This window comes from Rhinatrema bivittatum, chromosome 3 (genome assembly GCF_901001135.1).
Source record: "Rhinatrema bivittatum chromosome 3, aRhiBiv1.1, whole genome shotgun sequence".
NCBI classification, from domain to species: domain Eukaryota; kingdom Metazoa; phylum Chordata; class Amphibia; order Gymnophiona; family Rhinatrematidae; genus Rhinatrema; species Rhinatrema bivittatum.
Genome location: NC_042617.1, coordinates 283,422,470 through 283,447,612, shown reverse-complemented (window position 1 = coordinate 283,447,612; position 25,143 = coordinate 283,422,470). Strand labels below are relative to the sequence as shown.

The 25,143-nt window shown below is 45.8% G+C and overlaps 1 protein-coding gene across 2 annotated transcripts in view; it reads left to right on the top strand.

Moving 5' to 3' along the window:
* Positions 1–295: 295 nt before the first annotated feature.
* Positions 296–25,143, top strand: part of STAT6 (signal transducer and activator of transcription 6) — a 209,356-nt gene continuing 184,508 nt past the window's right edge. For both annotated transcript variants that reach the window (XM_029594879.1, XM_029594880.1), the window contains exon 1: positions 296–570. The gene's annotated coding sequence lies outside the window, so the exon portion shown is untranslated. The remainder of the gene's footprint in view (positions 571–25,143) is intronic.

Genomic DNA, 25,143 nt, shown 5'->3' with positions numbered 1-25,143 from the left:
GTGTACAGGCACTATAGTTATAACATTCAACCTCTTCATACCCACTTCTGCATTTCTCCCTTGCTGTGTATTTTACTTATTGACTCATAACATCTCAAACAGCAGGGAGAAGGAAATGCACAAGAGGTGGTGGGGGGGAGACTCTTAGAGGAAGTAGGTGGGTTGTTTTTTTTTAATGCTTTATTTTCTGTCAGTGGTGCTGCGAATGCCGGCCTCCCCTACTCTTCCCTGCCTCTTTTCGGTTTTTAACATTCTCCTGGGCAGGGTCACTCATGCAAGCCTCGCCCCCCTTAATCTCTTCCTGTACCTCCTCCTCTTCGTCCCCTTTCGATTTCTCAACACCAATCAAAAACTATATAGAACAAGAGGCACAGGTCGGACTGGTATCAGGAAACACAAACGCAGTCCAAACATTTTGAGGATTTATTTTACAAAACACTCACTTCATCCCTGCAGGGGGCCGCTTCCCCGCGCCAACCGGGAAGAACCCCCCACCTCTAGGCGAGCGCATGGATTAAAAGGCCCAGCCGGATCGGAGAGTTCAGCGCCTGAACAGGATCTCTGTTGGGGGTAAGTTCGTTTTCCAGCTCTGGAATGAGGAGTTCTCCCTTTGACCATTTAGATGGCGGAAGCGGGGCGTTTAGATCTGGGGGGGGTCCTTCTGAGGGATCGGGCGGTGGCCACCAGGAGCTGGCGTGAGCGGCCCCGATCGCCTTAGCAGAGTTCCACCCCCCCTTCTGACGTCACATCGGGTAAAGTTCCCTTGTAACACTGGAAAGTTTCAAGACTTGTGCCGAGACCTGGTCCCTGCAACTGGGCCCGGCTTTACCGACCACCCCCAGGGCTGAGCCAGGTCAGGTTTTGCTCCATTTCATGCATGGAAGGGTAGTTCTGATTTTTCCCATCGATGTCCTTAAGGAGATCGGAATACAACTCCATGCAGGCAAAGCAGTAAAACTAGGACTTGCTCACTTTGTTCAGCCATGCTCTGCTGCACCTGGCTTCCCTCCCTATTCAAGGAATGGTCTCTGGGCTGTAGGGGTGGATTCCTTAGATGGAAGGAGGATTTTTTTTGGGGCGGGGGAATCAGTTTGAATTTTCGCCGTTTTGCTTTTGAGTTCGGTGAGGCCTGGACCTTAGCAAGAGAGAGGAAACTGTGGAAGAAAGTTTTGATGCTGCCACGGCTGCTGAAGTTGGCTCAAGGTTACTTGATCCTTTTTCCTTTTTAGTACCTTCGTGTATTTTGTTTGTTTGTTCCCCTTCCCTAGACTTGCTGTCTTGCAGCACCAGCCCATGTGTGCTCCTCTCGCGACCCCTTTTCCTTTTAAAAGGGAAGGAATTATTTTCTTTATATTTTAGATAGTTTGGGTTTTCATTTCCTTTGATTTGTGTTTGTGGTAGCTTCTCCCCCAACCTATTTATTTTGCAATGCCTAAAACGGGCCGTTGGGAAGAGAAGCAAGAGCAGAAGAAAGCCAGGCATTAAGTCTGCCCCTGTCCCCGAAGTAAGCCCCAAACATCAATGGGCCCAAGGGGGTCCATGAATTTATAAGACCCCCCCCCCCTTAATAAATGAAAGGGCCTTGCAGGCCGAGAGTGCGAGAGAGGAGACTTCTGTCATCAGTGGTTGACCGAGATCAGGACAGCCCCCAGGGAATATCAGGATTTGGTGGCTTCTGTGCCCTAGGGAAGTTAGGGGAAGCAGTCCTCAATCCCTCAGGAGGAGAACACCTTGGTCACCCCTGACCCTCAGGGAAAGAGTGTGCTAGTTTCCCACAACACCTCGAGAGAGAACATCCTGGCTGACCTTGATCCCCCAAAAAGGGATAGCCTGCCCCTTCCTGATTACCAGGGAGGGGATGTGTCTGCTGTCCTTGAAAGGGGATATCCAGGTTGCTCCTGACCACCAGGAAGCACACATGCTAACCATCTGCAATCCCCAAGGAGAGGGGATTTTTCCCCTTTCTGCAGGTGAGCTCCTCTGGGATGAGGCCCTGGAGAGTCTGACAGGGAACAAGGGAGCTCCCAAGACGCTCCTCCCCAAGGAAGCGAAACATGTTCCTCCTTTCTAAGACATGGAATGGGGTCATGGAGACCAGCAGGGGCTGCTGGAGACCGCAGCCGTTGCCTTATCTGCTGCGTGAAAGCAGTTGGTGCCCACCTCCCTCCCCCCCCCCCCCCCCCCCCGACATAATGTTCTTCCCCGGTTGGGAGGGGGGCCTTCTGATGATATAATGGACATGCAAGTGAGTCTGCAGGCTAGGTAGACTGAGGGGAAAATCCCTGGCACCTATTATTACATCTAGTGGTCTGGACCTCAAGACAGAGGGTGTGGCTGAGATGGGGATAAGGGATGCGGGGCTCCCCGCGGAGCATCTACCTGGGCCAGATCTTGATCTAATGACCCAGAGATTCTCCCCACTCCCCTGGCTGAAATGACATCAGTGACTGAGGGCACAAAAGTGGGAGGTGCAGGTGAGAGTGGGCATAATAGCCCCTTGCCACTTCTGGCAGGATAACCCATCTGAAGAGGTAGCTGAAGAGGGGACCACCCCAGTGGTGGTGGAGCCCCCTGTTATAATACTCGGCCCGTCTAGCTGCCCTATGTGTCCCTGGCCTCTTATGGGAAAGGCCCGAGAGCCATAGGCCTGGAGGAGAAGGGGGACAGTTATGCCAGATAGCAGCAGCACACCATCAGAGACAGGTGGTGAGGCAGAGATGGAACCCCCCCCCCCCCCCCTGCTCAAGGCACGAGGAGGAGAGGGCAAGAAGGTAAGGAAAAAAGAAAAACACTTGGCTGATAGAAGCCAATTTGTAACTGCATGTGGATTATTTCTCTTGCTCAACAGAGGAAGAACCTGCCAGGCGGTGGAGCTGTATGCTGGCAGCCTATGGTGTCATGCCGTAGGCTGCCAGGCCTTAACATCCACCAGTACGCCTCTGCTGCAGCTAACTTGGTGGGGACCGACAGCCATGCTGGCCAGAAAAGCAAGTGGGCAGCCTCTGGGGTAGGACATCAAGCTTGGGGGCACAACCCAGTGGTTGCAACCCCTGGAAGAGCCAGGGACAAGGGTGGTGCTGTTCAGATGCACCACACTACCTCTTGGGTGACCTTTTTGCGGCTGCACCTGAGTGCCCTAGGGGAGGTCATACTGGAGATCTTTGCGATTCCCTTGGGGCACAGAGATGCGGAGCTGTGCCACTTAAGTCTTTTAGGCAATGGGTTAATGCCCGGTTGCCTGAGAGAAGCATAATGATAGCAGAAATAAAGCATAAAAACAATCAAATTATAGTAAAATCAATAAAAACAAATTAAAACCAACAGACGCTAAAATTGACAAGAATGGGATAAAGTGCTTCTGTAGCCACGAATCAGGAGGGAGTAATGTCAATGATTCTTACTACTGGCTGGAAGGAAAAGCTTTCAAGAGAAGGTTTGTCTTGAAAGCTTCCCTAAATTTAAAGCAATCCTTTGCTAAATGAAAAGTTAATGGAAAGGAGTTCCCCGGGAGTCATTGTCTGCCCTAGAGACCTTACAGCTGTCATCTGTGCCCCTCCCCTATGAGCTCAGCAGTGGACGATGGGGACCCACGAAGTGGTATGCTGCGTGGCGGTGAATGCAGCCCATGAGCCTGCTGTTTCCACACCGATCCTCCCCCTACCTCTGTAAAGCAGAGGAGTTAGGGGAGAGAGGAGGAGTGCCTTAAACCAGGAACTGGCCTGCCTTACTGTCCCTCCGGCCAGAGGAAGGGTTCCGAGGGGGGGTGTGAGCCCAAACGTAGGACTGCCCTCTTGGGCCGTTTCCTGGGGCTAGGACCCCTGCCCCCTTGTGATGAAGTACAAGACAACCCAGATGCAACCTGGCGCAGAAGCCTGCGTGTTACCTTTTGTGTGTGTCTCAAAATTTGTCTTTTTTTGTTGTTGTTGAAGTAAGCAGCAGCTAGGATTAGGGATCTTTTCGATTTATATCTTTTAAAAAATTTTCCCAAGAATTTATCAGGGTTTATTATGACAAAGAGAATGACAGGAGAAAATCAGTGGGGAAAAATATGACATCATTTTTCTGGGTAAATATCGGAGTTTTGTTTTGGTGGACAGAAGCTAGGACAATAAAACAATATTAAGCAGATTTTTTTCCACTCACCCCACACAGACAGACATAGTTCCCCCATACCTAGACAGACACAGAAAGACAAGGATATCTCACATGCAGACAGAAACCCAACACCCAGTCAATGCACAGAGACCCAAACAAACAGCAGGCAGACCCACCACCCCCGGGCACGGAGAGAAAGCAGGCCGAGGGTGCGCACACAGAGACCAAATCACACCAGTCCAACACAGACACACATGCCACATACTACAAAGGTAAGGGCTGGAAAATCTTTCAAAAAAACTGAAGGTTTCAGCAAAAATTTTGTAGAAGCTGAGAAAACTCCATCCTATACTGCACATTTTTTTTTGTTTTGCTTTTTTGCTGTTTTCACCAATTTTTCCTATTTATCTCTTTTTTTTTTTGTATTTTTCTTAGTTCATCTTTTTTATTTTCTTATGTTTTAATCAGTTTTTTTTTGTTTTTTTTTTACACTTTTTGCCTTTATTTTCCCTTCTCAACCTCCTCTTCCTCTTTCTCTCTGGCCTCTTTGCTCATTCCTCCCTCCCCAACCTCACCACTTCTTTTCTCCGGCGGGCAACAGCTGTGATTTCTCCTCTGGGCAGCAGCAGCGGGAACTCCTCCTGAGGCCTGAGGATGGCAGCTCTTCCTGGGATATGGAGTGCCGCAGTGGCTGTTCCTGTGTTCGGTTCTGCCGCAGAGTTAGCAGCTCCTCTCCCTGGCCTATCAAAAGAGACGCATGGCTAGGCCACGGCACGCTTACACTGATATCACGGCGTTCTGGCAGTTCCCTCCCTTCTGAGCTTGCAGTGGCTCCTTGGCACTGAGACTTGACAGCGTAGCCATTTTGTTTCTGTTCCCTGATTAGGCAGCCGGTCTGCCTGCCCTAGCGTGTCCCTTTCTCTCCCCACTCCACTGAGATTCTCCCTCTTCCGCCGCGCCCATTACAACAGCATTCCTCCTTAAAGGTGGTGGCTCCAGGCTTCTCCTCGCTCCTTCGGCAGCGCTCTTCCCCGAGGCTCCTGCGCCCTGCAGCAGCACTGCGCTTCTGCCTTAGCGCGGGGCCGGGGAGCCTGCCGGGAAGTGCTTCTGGTGAGCTTGGCCCGCTTCAAATGCCGCATTGGCGGCACCGAGCAGCAGGCTCTTTGGCTGCTTGGGGGAGGAGGAGGCGGACGCCACAGCAGCGACACCGAAGAGCGAGCGCTTTCGCTGGGGGGGGAGGGGGATGGGATTTGAAATGCTGCAGGTCCTTTGGCCCACGCTGGAGACCGAGACACTGCATGTGCAGCTCTGGAGCTGCTCTTTAATCAGTTAAAATAAGGGTGAAAATTGGTTTAAACCTCAAACGAAGAACCCTAGGTATGAGTATAGTCTTGTTAGTATCCTGTAGTGTTTAGTTTTCTCCACCACCCCTGTTAAGGAGAGGGCAGAGAAGTAATGATGTGGTCATTTTTTCTGAATATGGCACTAGGGTAGAGAGAGACTCTCTCCTGATTATTATGTCCCTTCCCCAGAGGTGGATAATACTTTAAAATCGTCAGCTCAGTGTGCTGCAGCAGTCAAAAAAGCAAACAGAATGTTAGGAATTATTAGGAAGGGAATGGTTAATAGAACGGAAAATGTCATAATGCCTCTATATCGCTCCATGGTGAGACCATACCTTGAATACTGTGTACAATTCTGGTCGCCGCATCTCAAAAAGATACAGTTGCGATGGAGAAGGTACAGAGAAGGGCAACCAAAATGATAAAGGGGATGGAACAGCTCCCCTATGATGAAAGGCTGAAGAGGTTAGGGCTGTTCAGCTTGGAGAAGAGATGGCTGAGGGGGGATATGATAGAGGTCTTTAAGATCATGAGAGGTCTTGAACGAGTAGATGTGACACGGTTATTTACCCTTTCGAATAATAGAAGGACTAGGGGGCATTCCATGAAGTTAGCAAGTAGCACATTTAAGACTAATCGGAGAAAATTGTTTTTCACTCAACGCACAATAAAGCTCTGGAATATGTTGCCAGAGGATGTGGTTAGTGCAGTTAGTATAGCTGGGTTCAAAAAAGGTTTGGATAAGTTCTTGGAGGAGAAGTCCATTACCTGCTATTAATCAAGTTTACTTAGGGAATAGCCACTGCTATTAATTGCATCAGTAGCATGGGATCTTCTTGGTGTTTGGGTAATTGCCAGGTTCTTATGGCCTGGATTGACCACTGTTGGAAACAGGATGCTGGGCTTGATGGACCCTTGGTCTGACCCAGTATGGCATGTTCTTATGTTCTTAAGATCACATGGATAGCAACTTTGTCTTTGTTGGAGCTTGAAAAGAGCACTGAGCTTTCAGTCTGTCAGGTGGGAAATCGCCAGCCAGTTATTTTCAGAGCTGGTTTCCTTTTTGTGATCACCACGCGGGGATGCGGCTCTCACTGGTTTGTGCCCGTGACGGCCTGGGTCTGCCTTTAAATGGACCTCGGGGTAAGCACCCGTGGTGAGGGCTGCCACATTTAACATTTAGGGCCTGTTTGTGTAACAGATTCCATGGAAACCACCCATGGCGGGGGCGGCCTTTGGCAGCCCTGGCCACGTTCACCAGCGACTTGAAAGAGGTAAGGAGGTCAGCGGCAAAACCAGGACTGGATCAGCCAATCTGGTTGGGTCCCTGCTCCTAGGTCTCCCTAGGCCCTTGCTGGCTCATGAGCTGCAGGGATGGGTTCCTTGGCTGGAAGGAGGATTCTTCGGTGGGGTTTAGTTTCTTTTCCCATTTTCTTTTGTGTTTGGTAAGGCCTGGTCTCTAGCAAAAGAGAGGAAGCTTTGGAGGAAAGTGCTGCTGCTGGCTCAAAGTAGCTTGTCCTTTATTCCTTTTCAGTTCCTTAGGGTCGTGTTTCTTGCCTTGAATCAGAGCAGCAGCCCAGTTCTGCCGCTCCCTATTTAAAAGGGAAGGGATTATTTTCCCTCTGTCAGTATTAATTATTGTAACCCCTGGCCTAGTGTCCCAAAAATCACATCTGTTCAGCTGGTAAAGTCGTCTTCTCCTGATGGTTTTTAACCTCTGAAAGTCCAGAATTCCCCCTGATGGAGGGGAGGGGAGATTACCTCCTAGGTCCTGAGTGTTGTTCCATAGTTAATTTAAAATTAAAGTCTCTTGTATGCAACAGTAAGAATCACATTGGAAGCGTTTGGTGGTTTCCAGCTTTAACGTTTGCTGATTAGTGATGGAAAGTTGATTAAAAATATTCAGTTGCAAGTTCGTTTAGATGCAATGCATTTTACAACCTCAGAGCTTCTAATAAATTTGTGGTTCTCAGCTTCCAGTTAATGTAATTCTGTTACTGATGCCAATTGATATCTCATTCCTAATCCATTCCAATTAATGAGTTAATTTGGTGGATAGGATAATTTTTTTTTCTCAATTCAGTTTTTTGTCAAAGTCACATTTTTCCTATCTTAATCCAGTTGTGCAGTTATTCTCCTTACTTCCCTTAGTTGTACCTGAATGGTACCCTCCATGCTTCTGTCTTTAACATCTTGGTGATGTGGATGTGGCAACACAGATTGGTGCCACAGATTTTCTTCTCCTTTTTTTCCTTGGAGAAAAGATGGTGAAGGGGAGATATCATAGAGATCTATAAAACAAAATGGAGTGGAACAGGTAAACATGAATTAGTTATTTACTCTCTGAAAAAGTACAAAGACCGGGGACACAAAATGAAGTTACTAGGTAATGCATTTAAGACAAATAGAAAATATTTTTTTACCCAATGCATAATTTAACTCTGGAATTCATTGCCAGAGGATGTGATAAAAGATGTTAGTGTGTGTGTGTTTAAAAAAGGTTTGGACAAGTTCCTGGAAGAAAAATCCATAAACCATTATGAAGGTGTTCTTGGGGGAAATCCACTGCTGATCCCTGGGATAAGCAGCATGCAATCCTTTTTATTTTTTTTTTAACTTTCTATTTATTGAGATTTTAAATCATACAAAGAAACCTTTGCACAATAACACCAAGAGAAACAAAAAAAGAAAAATGAAAAGTAATAAAACAGTTTACACAGTTTATATATATATATATATATATATATATATATCTCCCTTAATAATCTGCAACAGAAAGGGGGGAAATCAGAAATTGAGAATTAAGAACATGCCATACTGGGTCAGACCAAGGGTCCATCAAGCCCAGCATCCTGCTTCCAACAGTGGCCCATCCAGGCCATAAGAACCTGGCAAGTACCCAAAAACTAAGTCTATTCCATGTTACCATTGCTAATGGCAGTGGCTATTCTCTAAGTGAACTTAATAGCAGGTAATGGACTTCTCCTCCAAGAACTTATCCAATCCTTTTTTAAACTCAGCTATACTAACTGCACTAACCACATCCTCTGGCAACAAATTCCAGAGTTTAATTGTGCGTTGAGTAAAAAAGAACTTTCTCCGATTAGTTTTTTTTTGAAACCATGTTTTATTGGGTTTTTATAAATAAAGGATACAATAACAGTGAAAACTCGAAAGGTAACAATGTACAATTCCGATGGTACAAAAATCCAAGATAACATATGACAACACAACAAGGTACAGACTTATGATGAAATCATCAATACTATCCCATGAAAGTAAACAGCTAAGGTAGGGTTACCAGCATAAAACAAAATAAATCATATCGAACAAGTCCCTCCTTGTAGTCCTTGTAACTTTGCTGCTCTTTACTTAGTTACCCATTCACATAGTTATGCCCCACCCCCCAGCCCCCCCCATCCCCCCCCTCCTAGTTCCATTTCAGTTAATTGCAGAGAACAATATACACATGAATAAGAACATGAACATGAACATGAATGTGAATGTCTGCTTATAGCAACATCGAGGTCTACATCAAAGTCATAGCATATGGACAATAATGGTAGACTTGGCAAAGTGAATAATACAGTTAAATATGTCCACTGTTATTATTACGGTATGGTATTAGTGGCTTGGATTGTAGGTGACAGGTAATCTGTTAACGGGGACCAAGTAAGCGCAAGTAGAGCCGAATTCTTTGCAGATAAGGTCCTTGCAACTGCCAGTTCAATCGCACAGAGATGGATCAGCTGTTTGAACCACATATCCTTGGTCGGCGCAAGATGGGTGGTCCACGTCTGCAGGATGGATTTTTTCCCCAACAGGCCTGCCTTTGTTAAGAATAGCATGTTGGGGGCACTCAGAGAGCCGACAGTATTTGGCAGCGTTCCAAAAAGCCAGAGAGAAGGATCCATGGGTAGTGTCACATGTAACAATTGCGAGCAGAAACGGGAAAGCTGTGCCCAAAACGATAGGATTTCCCGGCAGTCCCAAAAACAATGGTAATAATCTCCATCTTCAATCGTGCATTTGGGACATTTGTTAGTGGGAACAAGCCGCATGTGGTAGGCTCGGTTAGGAGGAATGAAAATTGCCACATGAATTTATAATGAGTTTCCCGAAGTAGTACATTGACAGTGATTTCAGACGTAGTTACGATACTGCGTTTAAAGTCTTCCAGTGTAATTGTACATTTAGCCCACTGCGCCCACTTACGATAGAGCTGGTCGAGAGATGGCAAGGATGCTGATGCTAGTAAGGACTTCGTAAGTTTGGAGACAGACAGTTTTTTTACTGGGCCCGGTTGTAGGTGTTCCTGTATCCGCTGGGTATTCTGTAAGACCGACGTTGAAAAATTTAAGCTGCGAATGAAATGTCTTATTTGTAGATAAGCAAAGTAATCCGAGTTTGGAAACTTATAAACCACCTGCAGTTCTGGAAACGTGAGAAAGTGACCCGTAGTCGCCTCAAAAAGTTGGTAGACGTAGGTAAGCCCAGCGTTTTGCCATTTGTGAAAGGTACCCCTACAATGTCCAGGTGCAAAAAGCGGGTTGCCAACTATCTGTAGTAAGGGAGTCATACGTGTGGACAAATGATGCTTAGTGCAAAGCATAATCCATGCTTTCCGACAGGAGCGTAGTAGTATATAGTTTTTAAGGTGGTGGGGGAGCAGTGTAATTGGCAAATGCAGTAATGGGTTCAAAGACGTAACTCCATACCACTCCAGGAGGTGGGTGCAAGGGACATACTTGGACGTTGAGAATAACCAATCATTTACATAGCGAAGGGTACATGCCATGTTGTAGGTTAGCAGGTCTGGGCAACCCATACCTCCCGCCTCCACTGGAGCAGTCAGAACCGCCATAGGCAAACGCGCTTTTTTGCCCCTCCAGAGAAAGATTCGCAGTGCCTTTAAAAAAAATTGATAATCCTTTTTGGTGATCCATAAAGGGGCCATTTGCAGAAGATAAAGCCATTTGGGGAGCAAGATCATTTTGACCAATTGAATGCGGCCTGAGAGTGAAAGAGGAAGGGACGCCCATTGATGTAACTTGATGGTGGTTTGATTTAATAGTGGTTGTATGTTCACTTGATATAGCAGATTGATGAGGGTGGGTATGCGAATTCCCAAGTATTTGAGTTCCTTAGAGACCCATCGCAAAGGGAATTCTCCAGTCCAAGTGTTATGTACCGAACCCGTGACGTCAATGACCTCGGACTTATCCAGGTTTATTTTTAGACCTGCGAATTGACCATACTGATGCTGCAACCGTAATACTTCAGGCAATGATTGTGTGGGTTGGGTAATAAAAACCAATACGTCATCAGCGAAGGCCGCTATCTTAAAGTCGTGACATGGCCCCCCAAACCCGTGGATGCTCGACGATTGGTCTAATTTGCGCAGCAAGGGGTCTATAGCCAGTATATAAAGTAGTGGGGATAGAGGGCATCCTTGTCGGACTCCACGCCCTAGGTGAACATCGTTGGAAAGATATCCATTGGCTATTATCCGGGAAAGAGGGCAGTGGTATAAAAGTTGGAGGTATTTCAAAAACTCTCCGCAGATTCCAAAACGTTGAAGGGTGGAAAAAAGATATGACCAGGCTACCCTGTCAAACGCCTTTTCAGAGTCAAATCCGATGGCAAGTGCGGGGATTTGTTGAGATTGGCAGATTTCCATGGCAGACCAAGCTTTAAGATGTTAGCATGCGGGGACCGTCCCTTTACAAACCCTACCTGATGGTGTGATATTAAGAGGGGTAGTAGAGCATTCAAGCGTTCTGTGAGTACCTTCGCTAGGAGCTTTAAGTCGCAATTGAGTAGAGAGATCGGGCGGTAAGATGAAGGTTGTAGGGGGTCCTTGCCAGGCTTCGGTAAGACCGTGATGTGAGCTGTGTTAAAGGAGGAAGGAAAGTGCCCCACCGCCAGACCAGCTGCATAAAAGCTAGTAAGAGGAACAGCCAAATGGGGTTGGAGTATTTTATAGAAGTCATATGACAGGCCGTCTGGTCCGGGCGACTTCCCTGCATGGGTGGAGGATATGGCTTGCGAGACCTCATAAGGTTGAATCGGTCGGTTGAGGAAGTCCTGTTGAGGGGCAGTGAGCTGTGGCAGCGTCAAAGTTTGAAAAAAGTCCTGTTCCTCTGCTTCCCCCTTCCCATGGTCTGGAGTATATAGGTGTTCATAAAAGGTACGGAATGACTCACAGATGTCCCGTGGGTTTGAGGTGATGGTCCCAGTGGTAGAATACATGCGATTTATGAAGGTTTTCCGTCTGGTAGCCCGGACCAAGTTCGCCATTAGTTTGCCAGATTTGTTTCCAAAACGGAATAGATTCTGTTCTCCTTTCTGAATAAAGGCTTGCGCTCTCATATGTAGGAGTGCGTTCAGGCTCCCTAGGATGCTATAGTATTCTTTTCTGTGTTGGGGGGAGGGAGACATGTTAAGTTCACGTTTGCTTCTCGCAAGTCGTTGTTCATAATGCAAGATGTTCTGATTAAGTTGCTTATTTCGCCGGTGGACATAAGCTATGATGTCTCCTCTTAGGACCGCCTTCCCTGCCTCCCAGAGAAGCTGAGGGTCTGAAGCATGTTGTTGGTTATTTTCCATGTAGTCTTTCCATTTAACCTGTAGATAGTCCTTAAATTTATTATCATCTTTCAGATAGCTAGGGAATCTCCATATGCGGTCGCCTTGCTGGCCATGAAGAGGAGATAAGCTAAGAGATATTGGAGCATGATCCGAAATTACTTGTGTTTCAATGGACGCCTTCTGTATCTGGAAGAAGAGAGCCTGCGAAACAAGAATATAATCGATCCGAGATAAGGACAGATGGGAACGTGACACATGAGTATAGTCTAATTCGCCTGGGTGGAGCATCCGCCATACATCCAAGAGTTGTAGTTGGTGACAAAGGAATGCGATACCTTGCTTAGTTTTAGGGGACCGTCTTAGTTGCGGCGGGCTTTTGTCAATGGAGACATCGTGCACACAATTGAAGTCACCTAAAAGGAATATTTGTCCCTGTGCGTGAGTGTGAATTAAATTACTGATGGATGTGAAAAAGGAGTGCGAGTACTCGTTGGGAGCATAAATGTTACAGAGCGTGACTGGTAGGTTGTTCCAATGGCCAATCAGCAAAATAAATCGACCTTCTGGGTCCGCGATGCTTTTGACAGTGTGGAAGTTCGCTGTTTTGCTAACTAGTATTGCGACCCCAGCCTTTCTGTTGACTGCCGCTGAAAAGACACAGGAACCAACCCAATCTCTTTGCAGTTTTTGACTTTCCTCTGTAGTGAGGTGTGTTTCTTGCAATCCGGCTATGTCCGCATGAAGGCGTTTAAGGTGATCAAGGACTTTACGACGTTTGATTGGCGAGCCCAACCCATTGACGTTCCAGGAGATCAGGTTAGGCATGTAACAGGCTGAGCAATTGTTGAAACAGTTGTGAAAATGACCAAATGTAGGTAGAGGTGGAGGCTCCCAGCCTGGCCTCCCCTCCATTCAAAGTAAACTGGATTCCCAACCAGGCCCGTACTATTTGGCTGTGGTATTGTTGCATGGCAACAAATTGCAGATGGAGATAAGAGTGTAGATTTAAGAAGTGATTGAGTACAGAAATGGAACTAGCGCTAACTAACATATCCCTCCCCTCCCCCCATACCATTCCCCCCCCCTGTTGAGTCCTTAGAATAGAAAGCCTCAATCCTGGAGGCGTAGAGGTCATTTGATTTGTGTACGAGCGCTGTAGCTCCATATCGTTGCCAGCAAGACCCCAAGAGAGAAAACACCGAGTAAAGCCAGTGTTCGTGGAGACATACGAGTTAAATTGGCATGGCAAGTAATTAGGGATCTCTAACTGGTTGGAGAACTAGGCAGAGCAAAAAGGGGTGAACACAGGAGATGGTCTTTTCCCTCCTGAACTGAACAAGGCAGAATGGGAATGAGATGAAGCTTCCCCCATATCCACCAAGATGGCGTCGCAGGAGACATAGAGAACGTAGTGAAGCGGCAACGTCCACAGCGCTGTTATCTTAGCCCTGCTCCCCTGATGCTGAAGTGGTCGGGATGGATTTCAAAAAATCAACCGCTGAGTCAGGTGTTTGGAAAAGGAGTTGCTGGTCCTTATGCCAAATCCGGAGTTTCGCTGGATACTGAAGGGCAAACTTAATTTTTTGCTGGAAAAGCTGGGAACAGATAGGTGAGAATCCTTTCCGTAGTTCAGACACCCTTGCGGAGTAGTCCTGGAAGATCCTAATATTGTGCTTCCCATAGGAGATGGTTGGTTTGCGCCTGTAAGCTTTCCAAATTTCGTTCTTATGAGTGAAACTAAGAAACTTTGCTATGACTAGCCGTGGCCTGATGAGGTTTGTTTTTTTTACTCCCAAGCGGTGTGCCCTTTCCACTTTCAGGGAGCCCTTGAACTGTTGTAAATCTAAAACCTCAGGGAGCCATTGCTCTAGTATCTCTCCCATAGCTGCATCCTCCAGCTCCTCAGGAAACCCCAAAAAACGAAGATTGGTTCTCCTTTCCCTGTTTTCTAAATCGTCTACCTTGTCGAGGAGCTGGGCTAACAGTTTCCCCTGCTTTTCAGCTTTAGTCTCAGCACCGCGGGCATCATCCTCCAGCACAGAAATTCTGCCTTCGGCATGGTCAAGACGAGGGGAGAGCTCAGCTATTGCCACATGCACCTCTTCTATTTGTGCCTTCAGCCCTGCCAGTTTTTCATCCAGAGCAGCTTTTATAACGTGCTCAATAGCAGGCAGCGTGAGCCCTGCTGAAACGGGATCCCCGGCGATTTCGCCCGCGGCGGCCATTTTGGCTTCGGAGCCCCGCGTTTTATCTTTATCTTTTTTAGTCGTTCTGGATGCCATCGGGGGTGGCGTTTTATTCATATATTTGGCGATGGACATATGCACTCACAGTTTCTCCGGTGGGATGAAGTTTGGAGCCGTAATTGCTGTTTAAAATCGCGCTGAGAGAGCTAGGCACTCGGAGCTCAAGGGTTTTCCGCCTTCCCCGGCTCACCACATCACGTGACCTCTCTCCGATTAGTTTTAAATGTGTCCCATGCTAACTTCATGGAGTGCCCCCTAGTCTTTCTACTATCCGAAAGAGTAAATAACCGATTCACATCTACTCGTTCTAGACCTCTCATGTTTTTAAACACCTCTATCATATCCCCTCTCAGCCGTCTCTTCTCCAAGCTGAAAAGTCCTAATCTCTTTAGCCTTTCCTCATAGGGGAGCTGTTCCATCCCCTTTATCATTTTGGTAGCCCTTCTCTGTACCTTCTCCATCGCAATTATATCTTTTTTGAGATGCGGCGACCAGAATTGTACACAGTATTCAAGGTGCGGTCTCACATTGGAGCGATACAGAGGCATTATGACATTTTCCGTTTTATTTACCACTCCCTTTCTAATAATTCCCAATATTCTGTTTGCTTTTTTGACTGCCGCAGCACACTGAACCGACGATTTCAATGTGTTATCCACTATGACACCTAGATCTCTTTCTTGGGTTGTAGCACCTAATATGGAACCCAACATTGTGTAACTATAGCATGGGTTATTTTTCCCTGTATCCATCACCTTGCACTTATCCACATTAAATTTCATCTGCCATTTGGATGCCCAATTTTCCAGTCTCACAAGAATTAAACAAATCTATATTTATACAACTGACAGCGTGGATATTTATCACTCTAAATAATGAGCCAGGTACAACCCTGACTCTGGGTTGTCAGCAGAATTTGCACTCTGGTACTTAAAAACATTTCCTCAACTGGTCAGAGTCAAAGAAAATAAGTGATTACTCCCTTCTTAATTACACATTTAGATGGATATCTGAGAAGGAACATAGTGCCTAAAGTTAATACCTCAGGATGCATTAACAAAAAGCCCTTACATCGATCTTGGGTTATCTTAGCTAAGTCAGGATAAATTCTGACCAAGACCACCCCCCCCAAAAATAAATAAATAAATAAAAGAAGCATTGAAATTCAAAAAATAAGACTTCATTTCTAAGGCAACATCTTGCTCATGAAAGAAAGAGAAACCAGCACTGTAGACCTTTTGGCCACTTCAACATTAGAATTCTCCAAATAAGTAGATAAGTTCATAAAATCAAGATTGGGGTGAAAATGAACTTCTTGATTAAAGCTTGGCTTAAAGGGAAGAAACACCTTTTTATCGAGGGAATCTTCAGGACTTCAAGGAAATAGTGTCTAAGTGTTAAATGAGGCAATTCACCCAATAATTTTGGAAAGTTTAAAAATCTCTAATTTAAATGCTTGGCTTGATTTTTCCAAATTTTCCATCCTCCTAGGGAGGAAATGGCACTCCCGAATTATTGTGGCATTCACAGGCTTGATGTCCCCAACATCTCTCCCCAGGGACTGCAAAGTCTCTGAATGCTCCTGCAGGATTTTCTGATGATTCAGAGCAGGTTTATCCAACTTCTGAGAAATAACCTCAACCCGTGAAGCGTGAACTCTGCAGGATTGGGACAAATCTACAATAAAATCCCAGAGAGCATCTAGGGTGACCACTGCTAGCTTTATAATCAAAGGGGGAACCCAAGAAGCAATCTGCTCACCATCCAAAGCGGTTTAAGCCCCTGGCAGATTCGGTTCCAGCGCGGCTGCACTCTTCCGCAGGGAATTGGGAACACTGCAGTGGTGAAGAGTTCAACCCCTCTCCAAGAGAGATGCCGGCAGCACTCTCCAGGCAGGAAGCAACAATGAGATCATCAGAACATGCCCCCACTGTGTCAGAGTTCGTCTGGGGTGATGTATCAGGCGGGCTGAGAGAAACGTCCCCAGGTAAAAATAGAGCTCCCCTCTCTGTCTCGCCAACATGGCTTGAAGCCCGCAATTCAGAGGTGGAAACGGCGTATTCAGCAATAGCCCACTGATCCATGGGGGAGCAAGGGTTTGGAAGAATAGACCCTTACTCTTCCTTTTGTGAGGCATTCTCCAAAACAAGAAATGGACCAAGAAACCAGGAAGTGGAGAGTGACTGAATACGTGACCACTCTTGGAATTTCCCCCCGCAGCATGCAGTCTGTCTGTCCCTTGGGATCCTGCCAGGTACTTGTGACCTGAATTGGCTACTGTTAGAAATAGGATACTGGGCTTGATGGACCTCTTGTCTGACCCAGTACGGCATATCTTATGTTCTTTCCCCCAGGAATGAACCCAGATTCATTCCTCCCAGGCTCCTTCAGGCTCACTACATTAGTTTAGTTTAGTTTTTCCTTTTGGTTGGGTTAACATTTAGAAACTCTCTCCTACAGGCCGATACAGTAAAGTCCGTGGGAGAGCGGGCGAACGCACCGGCCACTTGCCGGTGCGCGCGATGCAGTATTTAAATTAGGTCCGGCGGTAGATCAGGGCAAAAGGAGGCGCTAGGGACATTGGTGCATCCCTAGCGCCTCCTTTTTGACAGGAGCGGCGGCTGTCAGCGGGTTTGACAGCCGACGCTCAATTTTGCCGGCATCTGTTCTCGAGCCCGCTGACAGCCATGGGCTCGGAAAGCGGACGCCGGAAAAATTGAGCGTCCGGTTTTCGGCCCAACAGCCACGGGCCGATTTCAAATTTTTTTTTTAAACATTTTTTACTCTTTGGGACCTCCGACTTAATATCGCCATGATATTAAGTCGGAGGGTGCACAGAAAAGCAGTTTGTTTTTTTTGTAATAAACTGTTTATTCACAGGGTAGCCATCAGTAAGAAAGAGGCACAGCCAGTACATAGTAAGAAAAATTATACAAAGAAAGAGAACAGCAATAATACAGGCAGTACATCCATCACATCAGAACAACCCCGTCTTTTTAACATTAACAAAACCACTCCCAACCCCCCTCCCCCCCAAGGAAGAGAAGCAAGTAGCAAAAGAAAAACGTTGTTCAGAAATAAAGAAAACATAAAACGAAATCAGAGAACATGGGCAGCAGTAAAAACCATTATCCCTATGTCCAAATACAAGGCCTCACCCAAAGCTATTGTAGCATAAAAACCAAAAGGGACAGTCCCAACCACTTAACGCCAGTGGAAAGGTATGTTCAAAGAGGAACCTGACAATGTGACAATTGCCACTGCCGATACCATTTCCAAGGCTCAGCAAAATGCGCTAAACGATCATACTTAATTGCAGTTAATTTCTCCATATAGTACACCCAGTGAAGGCGCCTCAAAACACTATCAAACGGGGGCACATGGGCACTCCGCCAATTACGAGCTAGGACCCCCAGTAGGGCCATTAGAGCAGCCTTCACAAAGGAACATTGAGATTTAGGCAAAGTATCCACAGGAAAATTCAAAAGCGCAATTTGAGGAGATAATGTTACTGGGGTGAGCAGCACCTCACTGAGCCAGCTCTCCAGCTGACGCCACAGGGGCCGGAGAGCAGGGCAAGACCACCACATATGAAAATAGTCGCCAATCTGTCCACAGTTTCTCCAGCATTGAGTACTTCTGCCAGAGAACATTTTAGCCAGTTGAACCGGCGTATAGTACCAGCGTACTAAAACTTTATAACTATTTTCCACTATGGAGGCCGAAATAGTACTCCGGCTAGTCCGCAGAAAGCACTGGTCCCAGTCATCTGCCGGGACTTTAATTTCCAAATCTTTCTCCCAAGCCAAGAGAAATTTTGCGGAGTAGTCGCTCACCGTATTTAATACACCATAAAGTTTAGAAATAACTCCCCGCACCTTATGCGCTTTATCACACATACCTTCAAATAAGGATTTCCCTTTAAGCATATCCGGGAACACATCTTTAGAGTACAAAAAGTGGCGCAATTGGCCATAGGCAAAATAATCCGTAGAGTTCAGGAGGAACTATGTTTTAAGATCAGCAAAAGACATGATAGTATCCCCCCTCCAAACCTGTCCTAGAAGAAAAGCAGTTTTTACTGCTTTTCTGTGCACTTTCCCGGTGCCGGAAGAAATTAGCGCCGACCTTTGGGTCGCACTGATTTCTGAAAGTAAAATGTGCGGCTTGGCTGCACATTTTACTTTCTGTATCCCGTGCGCATACCTAATAGGGCCCTCAACATGCATTTGCATGTTGAGGGCGCTCTTAGGTGCCGCGGGTTGGACGCGCGTTTTCCTCCCCTTACTGAATAAGGGGTAAGGGAAAACGCGCGTCCAAGAGCAGGCTAACAGTGCGCTCCGTCGGAGCGCAGTGTACTGTATCGGCCTGTTGGTTCTTAAACATGCCTAAAAAGGGGCCTTGGTTTGGTTCCTATCTTTCCCCAGAAAAGATGGCTTCAAATTTAAGGGGGTCTGTGGGGGTCATACAGTGGCCTAAAGCCCCCCAATTAATACTTGAAATGGCCTCACAGCTGAGACGTCTTGGGGGGGGGGGGCGCATCTCCATGTCGTGAACATCTCCTCGAAGCGACCCTGTGGTCCCTGGAGTGCCTTCAGGGTCCCTGGAGGTAAAGGAGCAACACATGTTGAGGTGGCTCCCCTGCTGATTCCCCACTCTAAATGGTAGGAGGCCTGAGCAGAGTGAAAGTGGCAGTGAAAAAGGGGTGGTGCATGACAGCCCCTCATTCCGAGGGAGGGACAAGGGACCCAGGGATATTGCATTCCCAAGAGACTGTACAGCTGTCGCTGCTGATCTCCCCGGTGGATGTTGTAGTGAACAAACCCCCCCCCCCCCCCCCCCACTTCCCCGTTGGATCAGACTCTGCATATCCCTGGTGGAGATGGATTTAAAGGGGGAAGCCTCTTGAGGTGGTAATTAGCTTGCCAATTAACATAGCATTTGTACCAACTGCTCCTATGCCGGATTTTCTTCCCACCATGCCAGAACACAGGAAATAGGAGAGAGAAGAGCCAAGAGCTGAAGCGCCTACTTGCCTGTTGGCAAGAGAAGGGTTCTGTGGTGGGGTGAACCTAGAGGCAGGCATGCCCAGGTAGTCATGTGTAGGATCCTTGCCCCCTCCTCCTCCTTTTTTTTTTTTTTAACTCTTTATTTAACATCTTTTTCAACAATACAAAAAAAAATACATTATTCGCACACAAAACAGCATTAATAGGTACAGAATCACCATCTGTACCACAGTTCAATAAAGAATTTAGAATAATTAAGTTATTACCTACAGTACTCCAGAAAGGGACCCCACATTTTGTTCATATTTAAAGCGTGCATTTTAAAATTCATAGCATGACCGTTCAATATCGGCAAGCTCTTGCACCTGAGCACACCAGTAATCCAAAGTTGGCCCAGTTTTCCAGAAAGTAGCTATTGTGAATCTAGCAGCCAGCTAAAATAGCCTGACTAACATCATGTGCCTGACTGGAATTAGTAAGCCTACCCATCTACCCAACAGCTCCAGCCCTGGCCCAGTAAAAACAGGATAACCCAAAATATCCGCCACTGCCAACATGATCTGAGACTAAAAATAACTAGTACTTTGACAATGCCACCATCTGTGTATGAAAGTGCCCACTTCCCCACAGCCATTGCTAGAATCAGTGTATATTTTTGAATAAGAAAGTGGGGTCCTATAAGGTCCGTGTAGCAGTATGATCATCAGAGCCACCCTCTTCGCACAAATGGAAGCATGATGAGAAGTCCATATAGTTTTCCAGTCTTTACTAACTTGCGTCAAATCAAGGTCCATGTTCCAAGTCTTGGTGAATTTAGGAGAGGTTGCTTTTCCATATTTACTGGCTAGAATACCATGATAGATAATTTCAACACCTTGGATTTGTGCATCAGGGTCACCTAAGAATGACTCCATACCATTCAAAGGCTGCAGAGGGCTCCCCAAATCAATCCGTCTCATTAAGGCCTGACGCAACTGCAAATATTGAAGTTGCGATGCTGGGTCAGTTTCAAAGTCTTCCACAAGGGTTTGGAATGACTGTATCCCCTCGTCCATACTCCCTCCACTCCTTAAACACAGGTGAGAAGGTGCAGCTAGGCTAGAGTGGGTTACCGTAAAAGGGAGAAATGGGAAATAATTCCTTTCCATCCAAGTGATGGAAACGGATAACCTGCCACCAAGTCCGCAACGTATGCGCCAAGATTGGACTTCCTCTGCAGAGTTTGTGGCATAGCAGTGAGTCGCGCGGCATAAAGGGAAGCATAGCCAAACTCATGACATCAGCCTGTTCGCTCTCCAAAGCTATCCAATGTGCATCCGAGACACAAATCCAAGCTTTAAGACACACATCTTGGCAGCCCGGTAATAAATATGGAGATTGGACAAAGCCATTCCCCCCCTGTTGTTTACTCATCCAGAGCTGGCTTAACTTAATCCTAGCCGGTTTATAATTCCAAATAAACGTACCCATCAGGCTATGTAAATCGTAAAAAAAAAAACGTATTTGGCATTGTACATGGGACATGCTGAAACTGATATAACAGTCTGGGTAGAATATTCTTTTTTAGCAAGTTAATTCTACCAGTCCATGAAATAGGCAGATCATCCTACATCTGCAGTCTTTTTTTTCTTAATCTCCCCAATAAACCTGCTAAAAAATTTTAACAAACAAACTATGCATATCTCTGGGGAAGTACATACCAAGATATAAAAACCTATCCTGCACTACACAAAAATCAGATAAGCAGCTCGGGATTGGATGTTTACTATTAATGGGGAAAATTTCAGATTTATCTAACTTAACTTTATATCCCAAAAGAACACTCTACTACTATAGAAGATTCAGGAGACCTGGCCCTGACACAGAGGGAACCGACAAATAAATCAGAATGTCAACTGCATAAAGTGAGATCTTTTACTCTCTACCCCCCAAGCTTAATACCACAGATTTCTGAATGTTGCCTTATTGCCACAGCTATATCAAAAAGGGTTGATAAGGGGCAACCCTGGTGCATACCCCTAGCTATATTAATATATGAAGACAGGGATCCATTTATCAAGATGTGGGCCCTGGGCCAGTGGTACATAGTCTTAATCCAGGCGAGGAACTGATGAGGTATTCCAGCATTTGCGAGGGCCCGAAAGAGAAGCGGCCATCCCAAGGCTTTCTCAGCATTTAGAGAGATAACCAATGACACCCCCCTGGCTTGGCCAAATGTAAGATATTAGTCATCTAGTATTGGCAGTAAGACCCTACCCCTCACAAACCCGGCCTGGTCCCTGTGAACAATATTTGATAAAACAATCTCCAAACACTGATGCAACACCTTCGCTAGAATCTTTAGCTCTGAATTTAATAGGCAAATAGGCCGCTAAGAACCACATTCAGAAGCATCTTTTCACTTCTTATGAATAGGAGAGATCATAGTATCAGCCATATTGTGTAATGCTGTTTCCATCTCTGATGCCCTTTGAAAAAGTAAACAAGAAAGGGAGCCACACCCATCAGAGATTTCTTATAAAACGCTACATGAAAACCATCTGGTCCCGGACCCTTCCGACCTGGTAAAGCTTTAACTGCGTTCTGGATCTCCGTCGGAGAAATAGGGGCCACCAATTTATTTTTCTGGTCATTCCATAATCGAGGCAAGTTAAGGCCCTATTTTAAAAAAAAAAATTCTGTGATGTTCTCTTCATTTGGAGACGCAGGCAGATTGGAAAAATACTGCTCAAACAACCGCTCTGTGTCCAGGGCCGGTGCTAGCATTTTTGCTGCCCTGTGTGGAAAAATTGCTGTGCTGCCCTCCACCCCTCCGTCTTTTTTTTTTTTTTTTAACATAACATTTTTGTTGTTTTCCGCAATACCCAACACATAATGCATCTGATGACAAACTATTCTCGAAAGCTCATGCTTTAATAAATTGGTTAGTTTATAATGTGCTAACTCTTTTCATTTCAGCACACAATAGAAACTGGCAGTCTCATGCTCTGTCCCAATCCCCTTTCCGCTGCCAAAAAAAAAGCCCTGCTCCCTCTGGCAATCAAAACTATGAAAATTAACACACTCCTCAAACCTATTTTCCCCCTTCCACAGGTCCAAAATGTCTAAATTGTGAAGGAATGATCCCCAGGGGCTCCTTCTCCACCTACTGGTCCATAAAAGGGATGCTGGCTGGGCCCTGTAACCGACACCAGTTTGCTGTACAGGAAAACATGCATTGCTGTGGTGCCAACCAGAAAACCCTGCAAAAAAAGGACACTTGGAACCCATATAGTACTAAGCCTATTGTAATGCATTTTAGGTGTGGGTTTGGCCCTTGGACAGCCAACAATATAATAAAAATCACATACCAAAACAGTAAATGGCAAGTACTCAAACAGGAACAATCCTATCTATGAAAAGGCAAATATACCTCCTATTAAGAAAGCAGAACAAACCTGTCTGCTCTAAATTCCTACATAGAAACTATACATACTAGCAAAATACCTCACCTCGCTTACACATGCAGAACACAGACAGAACCTGACCAAATACAGAATAAAGAGACCGTAAAATATAAATAGAAATGTGTAAACAGAAACAGCTGGAAACTCCAACAAGTTAATCTATATATTATGAAGCCGTGGAATAACAGAAAATTAATCAAACCTCATAAATCAAACAATAAAATCAAGAAATGTAAATCAATCATAATAAGCCATACTAAGGCAAAGAATATTGCCAAAAAGATGACAAACAGAATAAAATCCAATAATTTAAGAACTCATATATAAAGTTTTAAAAATTTCCAAACGGCAGTGAAATATTTCAAAATAGACACATCAAATACCTAATAATTTAAAACAAAAGGGAAAAATACCTCGCCTCTCATACCTGAAAACTTTTGATTTTGAGTCACCTTGAGCTTGTCATGGATTAGTGGGGGTGACAAAAAATGTTCACTCCCTCCCTCCCCCCTAAAGGCAGGCTCCCATTCACAACCAACCAACTAACCTGTCCTCCCCCCCCCCCCCCCCTTCCAAGGCAGGCTCCCATTCTTGAGCGCTCATTCCAGGCAGGCTTTCATTCTCATATACACAGATCCCACCCCATCCCCCCTCAGGCAGGTTTATTTATATATACATACATATATATATATTTATTTATTTATTTAGTACTTTTTTATACCGACGTTCATGATGCAGATCATATCATAATCGTTACAATAAAACACAAGGGTAATGGAACTAGGGAGATGAAAGCCAGTAGTAGAAAGCTAACTCAGAAACTATAACAAATCAATTACAATGTCTGAGATGGTGTGCACTGAATAGAAGGCCTTAGTATGTGAACTGTGGCATAGCTGAGGCAGGACTGAGTTAGGGGAAGGCTTGTTGAAATAGCCAGGTCTTGAGTTTTTTCCTGAATGTCAACAGGCAGGGTTCCTGTCTGAGATCGGGGGGGGGGGGGGGGGGGATGGCATTCTAGATGACTGGTCCCGCTGTCGAGAAGGCCCGTTCTCTGGTGGTTGAAAGATGGGTGGATTTGGTAGCAGGGGCATGCAGAGATCCTTTGTAAGCTTCCCTGATCGGTCTTGAAGCGGTGTGGAGTCTGAGTGGGAATTGCAGGTCGATGGGGACCTGGTTGTGAATGGTTTTATGAATAATGGTGAGGGATTTGTGTAGGATTCTAAAGCTTATTGGTAGCCAATATAGATTTCTGAGGATGGGTGTGATGTGATCTCTTCTGTTGGTATTTGTTAGGATTCTAGCGGCCGCATTTTGGAGCATCTGAAGAGATTTGGTGGAGGAGGCGGGGAGACCTAGCAGGATGGAGTTGCAATTGTCTATCTTTGAGAATAGAATGGCCTGGAGGACAGTTCTGAAGTCGTGAAAGTGCAGAAGAGGCTTAAGTCTTTTTAGAACCTGTAGTTGTGTGGTTGATGAACTTCTTTAAGTTCAGGTAGTTGTCAATTAATACTCCAAGATCTCTAGCTTGGGTGACTAGAATGTTGGGGTGAGTCAGCTGAGGGATGTCACTGTATTCAGGGGATATGAGGAGAAGTTCCGTTTTGCTAGAGTTAAGTACCAGGTTTAGGCTGGTGAGGAGGAGGTTGATAGCTTGGAGGCAGTTGTCCCAGAACTTAAGTGTTTTCGTAAGGGATTCAGTTATAGGGATCAGGATTTGTACATCATCGGCGTAGAGGTAGTGTTTTAGTTTTAGGCTTGTTAGCAGCTGGCAGAGGGGAAGGAGGTAAATGTTGAAGAGGGTGGGAGATAGGGAAGAGCCCTGAGGTACTCCTAGTGACGAATTGATGCGTGGGGACTCTTTGGTATTGATTTTGACTTTATAGCCTCTACTACTGAGAAAGGAATCGAACCAACTGAAGGCCATTCCTGTTATTCCAATGTCGGATAGTTGATTTAGGAGGATGGAGTGGTTTACTGTGTCAAAAGTTGCCGAGATGTCGAAGTACTAGCAAGAAGGAGTGTCCTTTGTCCAATCCCATGATGAGGTGGTCTGTGAAGGAAATGAGGAGGGTTTCGGTGCTTAGCGATTTGCGGAATCCGTATTGAGTTGGGTGAAGTATTTTATGATCTTCAAGATAATCTGAGAGTTGACTATTGACTAATTTTTCCATAAACTTGGCAACAAAAAGCAGATTGGAGATAGGACGGAAATTATTGGGTTCCCTTGGGTCCAGGTTCGGTTTCTTAAGAAGGGGTTTGAGGGTGGCGAGTTTTAGAACATCAGGGAAGATTCCTTGTGATAGAGAGCACCTCAGCCTCACACACACATATCTCTCTCTCTCTCTCTCTCTCTCTCTCTCTCTCTCTCTCTCTCTCTCTCTCTCTCTCTCTCTCCACACACCATCTACAG